This window comes from Cibotium barometz, chromosome 62 (assembly GCF_041138505.1).
Source record: "Cibotium barometz isolate CiBa-2024 chromosome 62, ASM4113850v1, whole genome shotgun sequence".
NCBI lineage: Eukaryota > Viridiplantae > Streptophyta > Polypodiopsida > Cyatheales > Cibotiaceae > Cibotium > Cibotium barometz.
The window spans coordinates 32,169,117-32,179,302 of record NC_141107.1 but is presented as its reverse complement, the minus strand read 5'-3'; positions in this window follow the sequence as shown (position 1 = coordinate 32,179,302).

Sequence of the window (10,186 nt, the reverse complement as noted above, 5' to 3'; positions counted from 1 at the left end):
CCCCGACGGCACCATCCTACGGACGGCGGGTGGACCTGATTAGTCGGGTAGCTTTCCAACATATTAAGTGAAAGCCCTACGCTAGATAGATAGGTTCTCGGGCAATTCTATTCTAGAAAACTAGGCTAGCGGCTGTGCCTTGCATGGATGAAAAAAAAAGTGTTGTCTCTAGGAATCAAGACTAGTAGTTGCCCAAATTATGATCAATTACTCTATGGGTGATTTGATTTTTAGAAGATCACGCTTCCCCTGTGGGATAGAACTAGGTCTTACCTATGAATCGTATCCTTGAATCTCTGCATGGTCAAGGTATTGATGAGTAGGAAATTTTCTCCAAGATAAGACTTAGTGGACTATCTTAAGTGTTTCCCCTATTTTTGGAAGGGGGGAACCTTACATCTCCTATGTTGGTGTTGCATGTCACCTACTCCCATGCTATGTGGATATGGTGCCAAGCACTTACACATGAGTATTCAACCCATATGGAATGTCTAAATGCTACAAGGTTTTGAGGACGAAACCTATGGGAGGGGATGGTTTGTAAATGAAGTGCTAAGAAATAAAAGGGGCCATGGGCATGGTCCAATGTGGCGGCCAAGGTAATAAGTGCATGTAAACATGGGCAAGAGTATTTAAGATAATTATGAGCCTTAATTCTCTATAACTCATAATTACTTTTGATATTACTAATCAAGCTTGCTTAGTAAGCTTCCATGGAGAACTCTCCCATGTCATAACATCCATGTAAATGAGGTATATGTGTCTCTAGACTCCATGTTAAATGAGTCTCCCTCTCTCTTCCTTCCTTTCAGCCACTCTCAAAACTTTAGCTCTTCTAGCTCCCAAGGGATCCAAACTTTAGCTCTTCTAGCTCCCAAGGGATCCAAACTTAAGACTCCCAAAACTTTATCCAATCAAGTTATTGTGGGATGTGCATCTTTCATTGTTCTTACTGTCTCCTATACACGGGTTTCATAACTCCTTGTTTCATCCTTTCATTAGTTTTCATTTGATCAAAAAATTTGACACAAGGATCCCCATCTAGGAATTTGTGAAAAAAAATCTAAAAAAAAATATATTTAACAATTCAACTTAAGCTATTGCAACAAATTCAACATAAACCTAGCTTTAAAAATGAATACATGAAAACACATCAATATACTTAGCTCTTGCATGACATAAACATTGGGTCCAATTTTTCCTCCTCACATGTGTGGCATATTCCCCATACGTGAGTATTTTTGAGCACTTAGTTACCAAAATAGGCCATAGCCTCCAAAAATACAAAAGTTATGCTTTTTCTTGCATGGCATTCTCTCTCTTTACCCAAAATAAATATTTCTTAAATATTAGATTACTTGGGGCTAGGGGAAAGCTTTTGAGCTTTACAAAATAAACATTTATAAGTCTAAGCTTTTGAGCTTTACAAAATAAACATTTATAAGTCTAAGCTTGTAGAAATAAATAAATGGATGTGCACAAGCTAGCATGTATATACATTCCAAAAATAATAATTTGTGCACAATCTTCCAAGTGCTCCTCACCTAAAAAAGATCCAACAAATAATTCAATGAAATCAACACATATCCCATAATCATACAAACCATCACCACACGCATGTTCACAGCAGGCGCAAGTACTCTAGGAATCATGCTACCATATACAAACTAACTGCAAGAGAACATAGGAAGCCACAAGCATATGTCAATGTGCACCAATGTATTAATATTTATAATAGCATCACCCACTATGTTAACATGATTTGGCATGAGGAAAAGGTAATCCAGGAATCCCCAAATTATCCAAGAGGGTAGAATAACATTTTTAAGAGGCTTCCAATAGCTGAATAATATTTTAAGGAGGGATTCCAATAGCTGAATGAGGACTATTATTATATGCTAATTGTAGAAGATGAATGTACTTATCCCATGAAGTAGGTTATTGGGAAAACATAGGCTCTAAGCAAATCCAAGGTAGTACTATTTGTAACCTCAGTCTATCCATTTGTTTCTGAAAGGAAAGCGATGGCAGAGAAGTCTAACTTAGTGCCTAAAGTGGAGAAAAGAGTGATCCAAAAATTACTACAGAATCTAAAGTCTTTGTCAGAAACAATGATTTTTGGTAAATCATGATGCACAAAGATTTGTTTAATAAACATGATCGTAGCTTTGCTGTCTCTATGAAGTCAATGTTTTCTTATAAGATAAAAAGTAGGCTTGCTTACTTAGAAGGTCCACTATAGTCCAAATCATGTCATTATGACCAGATGTAGTAGGCAAACCCATAATAAAGTCCATTAATATATATTCCCAAGTATTATTGGGTATTGGTAGAGGTCTTAGAAGTCCTTGGGTCTTACCTGTATAGCTTGTAGTTCTAACAGAACATTCAGACACAAATTTTGCTACATCTTATTTAAGATAAGGCTAAAAGAATTCTCTAGACACTAAGTAGAAGAAACACCTATGTGATCCATGTATGGTGGTTGATAAATTTTCTCCAATACAAACTATCTAGAAGGTTGAGTAACACTCTCTTCTGGCAGGAGTAATTACTAATAGGCTTCCAATTATTATCTCTAAGCTTGATCCAAACTTCATAGAAATTAGGGTCATGCTCATAGGACTCTCTCACAGTACTCAAGGTTCACTCTCAATCACATAAAGATGTTCTTGAGACTAGGACGTCTACTTAAAGCATCTGCCACAATGTTTTCCTTCCCTAGTTGATATTGGATCATGGGTTGGACACTCTAGATAAACGAAGTCCATTTGATATGCCAGTCAGGCGCATCAAGGGTTGGGCCACAAATACTCCATTGGTCAATTTTGATTAAAAATTCAGATCCCATTAAATAATGTTTCCAAAGTCTCAAAGCATATACAACAACAACTCATTCCTTTCATATGTGCTATAATTTCTTTCTAGTAGTTCAAGCTTACAAGTCTCATCGACAATGAGATGTCCATCTTTCAATTGAATAGCACCAAAGCCTTGCTCACTTACATCAGTAAACTACTACAAAGAATGATCGTTAAAAGTCCAGTAGAGTAAGAACTAGTGTATAAGTCAAAGCTTTCTTAAGCTTAGAAAAGAAATGATCAAAGTGTCTAGCTTTCTTAAGAAGGTAGGTTAAAGGATGTGCAATATATGCAAAATTTCTAATAAACTTCCTATAGTAGTAGTAAGAAAACATCAAAGTTTGTGAATATCACGTGGTTTGGGCCAATTAGCAATGATTTTGATCTTTTTAGGGTCTACTTAAATATCATCATCAGTAGTTCCACATGCTATTCGTGCTCTTGACAATTCTTACTGAAAGCTAACATATCATCAAAAAACATCACAATAAAATTTTGATGTTTCAAGAATATTCTATTCATCATTTTGTTGAAAGTAGCTGGAGCATTAGTCAAACTAAATGGCATAACAAAAAATCATAGTGGCCGATTTGGATTCTAAAAGAAGTCTTGAAAATGCTATCCTTCATCTATATAGATTTGATGGTAACTGGACTTGAGGTAAATTTTTCTAAAGACTTATGCTCCCTTGAGCTTATCTAAAGCAAGTTATCCACTCATGGTATTGGATATTGATTCTTCACAAATAATCTTGTTTAAAGCACGATAATCAATACACATTCGATACATCCCATTATTCTTTTTGATGAGAAGAACTGGAGCTCCAAATGGAGAGCTGTTGGGTTTAATCAGTCCTTTCTCTAGTAATTCTTCTATTTGTTTCTGAATCTTTCTTCTCAAGCTTGTTAACTTGATAAGCCACTTTACATGGTGGAGAGCTTCCAGGGATTATCTCAATTTTATGATCTCTTGGATAGATTTTAGGTAAACTAGGAGGTAGGTCATCCATAAAACAGTTAGAGAACTTAGAAATAAAAGGATCATTAGACACATTTAATCTAGAGTTTAGCCTGAGAACTAAGCTAGTGGAAAAGAATAAAAAAATATCTTCTCCTTCTTTCTTATAGCTCCTTTAGCTTGAGTATGAGTTAAAAGGGGACCTAAATCACCCTTAGTCTGACATTAAAGGCAAATTTCTTTATCATCTTTCATTACTCACATGGTATGAGTGTCATTCAATATATGGGTTATGTTTATGTCTCTATGACATTCCTAATATGACATCAATACCTTACAAAGGAGCTACTAAAAATGTTCTTTTTTCTTTCAATGAGTGTTAACCACATATTGGTTAACACATTCCTACTACAACTATGTTTGCACACTTATGTAATGGATGTCAGCACTATCTATTGCAAACCTCATCATTTGATGAGGTAAACGCCCTAAAGACGCTCCCAAGTATTGAGCTTCGAAGGACAGACAAGAGGATCTTCGTCAGTTGGCCAAACCATAGAGAAAAGTCTTGTAACTATGTTTTGGGCACTCTGAGAGTCACTTACTCTCAGGCGGCCTTGTGGGAAAAGGCTTGGAACTATAAAAGCCAGTGTCTTTTGTTTGTAACTCATTCTCCCATTTGTGTAATAGAAGTGGAGTGTTCTCTCTCTCCCTCTCTCTTGTAACTCTAATCTAGCGTGTGTGGTGTGCTTAGGGTTAGGGTTTGGGAGTGCTAAATCACTTGTTTTCTCATGCTTCCCTCTTGCTCTCTCTCTCTCTCTCTCTCTCTCTCTCTCTCTCTCTCTCTCTCTCTCTCTCTCGTGATTAGTGCTACCAACGCAATACTCTTCCATGAAGATCCCACATGATCTTCGCGAGAGAGTTGCATCTCCCATTAGATTAGAGAAACTCTCTCGGTGTGACAACAAGCGTGGAAGGATGGCAGCGTGACGAGTGCTACAGTGGAGCGCAACTTCCCATGACACATTACGGTAGGGTTTCTTTAACATCTTTCGCGCCGAATTTTTTTATACCATGGGCGTACCATCCTAAGCGTATGCTCGTATAAGCAACCTAAGTGTACGGCCGTACCATTCTCGAAAAAAAAGTTACTAAAAATTTTAATTTTTTTGAAAAAAATATTTGCCGGGCATACCATCCTAAGCATACACCCATATTGACCTTAGCCACGAGCATACCATCCTAAGCGTACGACCGTACCAACCTAAGCATACGATCATACCATTCTAAAAAATATATATATTTCTTTCAAAAAAAAATTGTCGCCACAGGCATACCATCCTAAGTGTACGCCTGTACCAACCTAAGCTTTCGGTCATACTGTTTCCAAAAGAATTTTTATTTTATTTTATTAAAAAAAATCAAAATTTCCAAATCTTTAGAGGTGCTTTTTGTTTACCTCCCTAACTTACTAGGGTCATTTTTACACGCATATAAAAGGGCTCAAAAAGACCACTTTTAACCTTAACGGTGCATTCACGCGCAAGGAAAAAGTGAGCTAAAACTCCTATTTTGGGCGTGCGTGCACATTGTTGAAGCTTTTTCTAAGCTTCCCCAAACACCGTGGACACCTTCAAGTCATGGTTGCATGCCCCCAATGCCTCTGTTCCATTTGGCAGCACCCTGGTCTCAATTACAATTTCACATGTTGTCGCCATGCCACATATGTTTGGCCATGAGGGCAAAACAATTTTTTAAGAGCTCTTGTCTAGTGGGGCCCCTCCATACATGCACCCCGGTGTGGATAGATGCCCCGCACATACTCACGTACCTTCTTCTTTATCCACCACGGATCTATTCCCACCTCCCACCCTTGCACCACCTCCCCTTGCACCACATCTTAACATTCCGAGCTTAGCACAAGCTCTCAGAAGGGAAGTATTGTCACAACACTTGCACCCACAAACATCACATACAAAACCTATGTGGGCAAAAATTTTCAAACTTCTATCAAAATTTCACGGAGTTGGAGACCCCGTATACCACATCGAGGTCTTTAACCAAATATATCAGGCATTTGAAAATTTCAACGATGCAACCAAAGTCCATCTCCTTGGACTTAGCCTTGAAGGCATGGCCGTGCAATGGTTCGAATCCTTGGACCCTCGACACAAAGGCACTTTCAAAGCAGTGAGAGAAGCCTTCATTCTTTGATTTTCACCCTATGGGCCCAAATGGAGCCCCATCATCCAATTGTTCCAATTGGAACAAAAACCTGAGGAAACATTATGCGATTACCTCACACACATTAAGTACCTTGATTCACGTTGCGAAGAGAGGGAAAAATTGAGTGACAAGCACTTTATGGATCATTTCCTCTTGGGGCTGCACAATCCAAGACTACACGACCACATGTTGGTCAAGGACCTCTCCACCTTTGATCAGGCCTACAAATGGGTGATTTTTCTCGATGATAACATGTGAGAAAGCTATTCCACACAATTGGCCACCGCGCCAATAACAACCCAAAGCTCATTTGAAACATTATCTTTCCTCTTGGGCCCCAAGCTCATTTGAAACATTATCTTTCCTCTTGGGCCCCAAGCCTTAATGGTGGCACCACCCAACTAACTACTCACACCCCCCCAGTGCCACCACGACCTTCTCCAGTATCAATCTTTCCATTCCAACTGTGTCTCTCTAGGCACACCCTATTGCTTATGGAAAGATCTCAACCAGGTCCATTACTAAACTTGTGGAGCCCATGTGCTCTACCATCCCTGAGGCTCCCCTACCACACCATCTCCCTTTGCCAACGCCTCAGATGGACCCTCAACCACTTGTGCACACTATAGGTGCACCCATAAGGAAACCACCTCTTTTGTATTTCCTCTGCCAAGGATCCCATAGAGTGGCTGAACGCCCTCAAAAGAAATGCCTGCGAGTGATACCCCAATGTCATGGCTGTGGAATTGACCTATAAGGATTGCCCTTTGCAACCTATTTATCACTCCATAGTTGAGGGCATGCCATCCCTCAACGTGTTGAGCATTTAACATGGGAAGATTTCGACTGTCCCATTGAATGTCATCACATGATTGCATGCTAAGCTAAAGAAGGCCACATCCTAAAATAAACAATGCTCTAAGTATGTTGGCCACAGAGAAGATCACGTTAGCATCCACACTGGCTCAACAAAGACCACATCCTCCTCTTTTGGGAGTGATGATCGTCGAACTGCGAATCCCCCATGTAGCCCACCAAAAACTCACTAAACGGGAAAAATGACTAGCCACATATCCCAATGCCATCCTTGAGAAGCAACTTCTTCAAGAGGCCCAAGCACTAGTAGACCACTACAAGGCTCAACTAGAACCACCACTAGTTTTTGTAACCTTTGACCCAGTGCTTAAGTGTGCACCATCCCCCATTGAACCTAAACTTCTGTACAACCAAGTAAGGTAGGAGCCCCCACATTCGCTCCAAGCTGAGGAAGATCTGTTCGCCAACATGATGTTGACAAATGATGATTTTTCCCCTCATGCACCTCCTCATCCTCCAATGCCTATTCCACAAATGGACAAGCCTAAATCCCATGTTCGCTCAATGCGAATAGTGACACAGAGTCTGACAGCGACTCATGAGGTCCTCACACCAAATTTGCTGATGTGTTTTATCCTCCTACAACAACCAAATCTCGACCTCCACCCATGTCACATAAGGACCAAATTGAACTTCCATATACTATTGTTGGTCCCCCCTATGATCAAGGCCCTGCCACCATCAAGAATCTCCTACTCTCATCAACGCACCCTGGCCGACCTCTCTGCTTTCCTTCCCTCCCAAATCCAAATGCCCATTAGAACCTTGTTAAAAGGTAGTCCAAATTTATGGAATGACCTTCGGGATTGGATGGAATGTAAACTACAGGGTTCAATGGAGGAGGGTGCTACCTCAAATTTCTCGGATGAATCTGAGCCCCATCATCCAGACTTACTCCATCTCCACAACCTAGAACCCAAAGGCGCATCCCCAATTCGCGTAAATGCGCTAGGCCACTACTTTGAAGGTGATGACATAAACGTCACTTTGCCCATTTCCTTACGGACATGTGGTCAAAGGCATCCTAGATGGAGGTGTTGGAGTAAGCATCCTCACACAAACATGCTAGGAAAAGTGTGGCCAACCACGCCTTGATCCCACCACATTGGTGATCAAGTTTATGGACGGAAAATATGCAAAACCGTTGGGCATAGTGCATAACCTCAAGGTAAAGTTTGTGACATGACATTCTAACTCACATTTGTGGTCATGGACTTTCGTAATGCTACCTATGATAGCATCTTGGGTAGAACCTTCATGCGACAAACACAACTAATCCATGATGACTGGGACATGCATCATGTCTACCTCCGCAAAGGGTCTCAAATGTTTAAGGTCAGTTTATATACCTGGCACTCACATCCCATGGCCAAAACTCCCATTGTTGCTGAAGACTTTGTGGCCACCTCCAGGAGCAATGATCTCTTGGTTTGCGATGCTTGTCATCAAGGCCTTGATGACGCGCGGGTGCCATGCATGGTCGCTTCTGTCAATAGTGATAAAGTTGACCACGATTGGCTTAAAATCCTTGCTACACGACATTCTCGTAGGTTGCAAAATTGGCACACAATTTGTACTCCCAAATGCAACCGGACCCTCCATGAACCCTACAAAGCCATTGCCTCGCTTAACACCCTTAGTGTAAGTGTAGCTTCCCAACTTAAAACAACCACCCAAGGTCTGGAAAGATTTTCCCTTTAGCAAAAACATGCAACGAAAGTGTGCCTTGTTGTCACTCATAGCTAGCCACAATCTTTTGCCATGGGAAACATGGGTCTCTTTGGGTAAACCATCTCTTAAAAGCGTCCATGCCAAAGTTCAATTTTCGAGTGAACAACGTATACAAAGTCGGGTTCTTTACACAAACTATACATATTGTATCTAACCCATTAGCTTGTAAGTTATATGTGGTTCCCACATGTGAGATAAAAGAAGTCCTTGGAGGAAGTTGGGTCTAGAACACTACAAGTACAATCAACCCAACTAACAACACAGCTACCCTCAAGCTTCCCCAGGGCAAGGTAACAATGATCCTATGGCACGGGGAGTGCCTCGAATCTAATCCTCTTCCCCCACCAACTGCTTCCACAAAGGGTATTCTCACGCACCCCACAATAACTGGTAAGTCTTCCACCAAAACTCAAGCCACCAAGAATATGGATTGGACTCCCGACCACTCGTGACAACCCCACATATATCCTATGGTCCACACCAATCTCATATTCTTGGAGGCATGGAAAGCTCTTGGAAAACCGACACTAATAAAAGAAAACAATTACATTTAAATTTCACATGAAATGCGTTTAATAAAAGAACATTCAAATTTCACATGAAATGCGTTTAATGAGTGTTGGGTATATTTCATTCCTAAATTTTCTATAGGAAATAACTAGTTTGAGTGCAGATTTCATGTTATCGATGCTGTAGGGGCACTCCAAGGCCGAATTATCATTGGAAAAGAGTGGATTGATGCCACTCATTACCAAATAAATTATTGTGTGACGAAATAGCCACCATGGACCATTTTTACAAGCAATTTAGGAGTTAATTTGATGTTCATTGTGCTAAACTTTTCCAAAAAAAACCAAAATTGAAGAGTGTGACTTCAATTTAATTGATTTTTGCTTAATTTTTGTAAAACCCCCAAAATTTTAGAGTACATGTAGCTTCAATTAGCCAATTTTGGTGAAGATAACTGATTTTCAAAAATGTCCCAAATTTTGTGAAGTTCAGGAACTTTAATTTAGTGATTTCTCACCAAATTTTCAATTTCTGCACTGACAATGGCTGGATGTCATAGGAAAGATACATGGTGTTGGTGCTGCTAATGTGGAAATAGGGCAATACTCATGCATACAATACCACGTACAAAAACTTTGGCGGCTGACACCCATGCTCGAGCACAATGATGGATGGCATATTGCTCCTTCTCGACAGCACCCCCCCTTAGGTGCATGGGCATCGACGAGTGGAGGGGAACCCCCACTCTACTCAGAGCACAGGGGTCTAGCTCTGGGATTGCACAGATTTCACCGCCTGTTAAGATCACTCAGGCAGCATTTCAATAGTTCCTATAGTGGCCCCCCGCCATGGATGGCAATAGAGAAGCTATGCTGGAATATGAGGAGGTGCTAGAAGATTTCCTGGACACCAAAAAAGATCTGGAAGATTCCAGAGCCCAAGTGGAAGAACTAAATCTGATGCTGCTAAGAAACAAGTCGAAGAAGAGGTTCAAACCAGCAAAGGTAATGGCCACATTAGGTAAT